We start from the raw sequence: 2,401 nt of genomic DNA on the forward strand, positions 1-2,401 counted from the left end.
TAATCTGTGGGTTACTCTTACCAGGAAAGATAAAATTATGGTGATTTTTTTTTTCATTTAACTTTTGTTGTGAATGACCATGCATACAAAAAATGAATATAGCATGTATACGTTATGAAGAATAGCTTAATGAATTCACATAGACCCACTACTCAGCTTAAAAAAATAAAGCAATACCTTTGAAGTGCAATACCTGTGTGCCTCTCCCAGATTACAAACCTCAAGGTTCCCATATGTAACCAGTATGATGAATTTAGTATTAATCATTCCCATGCATTTTTATATATTATTGTTTTCTTGCTTTTGAGCTTTATAAAATCTGAATTATACTCTGAATTTTTACCTGGTTTGCTTTCTAACTCAAAAATGTTATTTAATTCATTCATGTTGATGCATAGAGGTATAGTTCATTTTTTCATTGCTGTATGGTATTCCATTTTATCAATATACTACAATTTATCCCATCTATCAATGGCTATTTGTATGGTTGCCATTTTTTTGTTCTTACAAATGATATGCCATGTACATTACTCTGCATGTTTCATGGTACTTATGTACAAGAGTTTGGCATATGTAAGTGTGAACTAAAATAAAATCCTAAGCCCCGTCATCAACTGACTGGACTCCCTTGTGTCCAAGGGGATCCCAGAGAAACCTTAAAACTGAGTGCCCAGCCATGACAGGAAGGTCAGACATGCCTCATTACACCCCCTCCCTGGCTAACAGCCAGCAGGCTTCTTCCCTAAAGGCTGCACAGAAACAATCTTGTGATGCTCCTCCCTTTTTGAGTTATGGACACTAAAACTGACCAGCATTCTTTCCTGATAAGAGACCACAACCATAGAGTGGTTCTAATCAGTTCGTAGAATATGCACACTAAGGGTTTTCATATCCTCTGCTTCGCCTTTTGACATCGGACAACCAAAAACTCCACCCTCGGATCATGCTTAGGCCACCATTTTCTGAACATGGATCCCATGAAAGGCATGAAGCTCAATCGTGTGTATGCATGTTTCTCCTTTTGTAGACTATTCATGACTCTTCCTATAGCTTGTTATTTTTATAAATAGGTATATTTGGCCACCCCACTTAGCATAAATTCCTGTTCCTGTTGTCCCTCCCTTGAAGTACATGCTCTCGGCTTCTGCCCAAGGCTATGCTTCACAGCCTGTAAGATGGCCAGCCTGCATTTTTGAGAAATAAATCTAGGCTCTCCTTTCCGTCATTTCGTCAGCTGACATAGGAGTGGAAATACTGGATAATAGAGTATACATGTGTTGAACCCTACTAGATAATGCCAAATGGGTTGGTTGTATCAATGTGCTTTATTGATAGTATTTGAGAGTTCATGTTGCTCTACATTCTCATCAACAATTGATATTATCAGACTTTTTAATTATTGCCAGTCTGGTGGGTAGAATCTTACTGTGATTTTAATTTACAGTTTTCCTATGGCTTTAAACTTCTTGCTAATTACTAATGATGCTGGGTACCTTTTCCTATGTTAATAAATATTACCCATTTCTGTTTCCTATTCTGTGAAATATCCGTTCATTTACAAGCATACATCATTTTATTCCACTTCACTTTATTACACTTCACAGACGTTGCATTTTTACAAATGAAAGGTCTATGGCAACCCTGGGTTGAACAAGTCTATTGGCACCATTTTTCCAACAGCACGTCTCTGTGTCACACATTGATAACTCTCACAATATTTCAAACCTGTTCATTATATCTGTGTGGTGCTATATGATCAGTGATCTTTTATGATACTCTTGTAATTGTTTGGGGGTGCAACGAACCATGCTTATATAAGTAGACGAACTTAATAAATAAATGCTGTGTGTGTTCTGACTGCTCCACTGACTGCCTGTTCCCCCATCTCTCTCCCTCTCCTTGGGCCTCCCTATTCCCTGAAGCACAACAATGTTGAAATTAGGTCAAATAGTAACTCCACAATGTCCTCTAAGCGTTCAAGTGAAAGGAAGAATCGCACATCTCTCACTTTAAATCAAAACCTAGAAATGATTAAGCTTAGTAAGAAAGTCATGTTTGAAAGCCTAGATAAGCTGAAAGCTAGGCCTCTTGCACCAAATAGTCAAACTGTGAATGCAAAGGAAAAGTTCTGGAAAGAAATTGAAAGTGCTACTCCAGTAAACACACAAATGTAAAACAGTCTTATTGCTGAAAAGGAGAAAGTTTGAGTGGTCTGGGTAGAGTAAACCAGCTATAAGATTCAAAGTATAATCCAGAGCAATGCCCCTAATGCTCCTCATTCTACAAAAGCAGAGAAAACTGGAGAAAAAAAATTTGAAGTTAGTAGACGTTTGTTTATGAGGTTTAAGGAAAGGAGCCATTTCCATACCATAAAAGTGCAAGGTGAAGCAGCAAGGGCTGA

The 2,401-nt window shown here is 37.7% G+C and overlaps 1 protein-coding gene across 1 annotated transcript in view; it reads left to right on the forward strand.

Annotated features, from left to right (window-relative positions):
• Nucleotides 1-2,401, forward strand: part of GCC2 (GRIP and coiled-coil domain containing 2) — a 48,488-nt gene that overhangs the window by 45,746 nt on the left and 341 nt on the right. The gene's annotated exons all lie outside the window — the stretch shown is intronic.

Source organism: Propithecus coquereli, unplaced genomic scaffold (genome assembly GCF_000956105.1).
Source record: "Propithecus coquereli isolate 6110/MARCELLA unplaced genomic scaffold, Pcoq_1.0 Scaffold88, whole genome shotgun sequence".
NCBI lineage: Eukaryota > Metazoa > Chordata > Mammalia > Primates > Indriidae > Propithecus > Propithecus coquereli.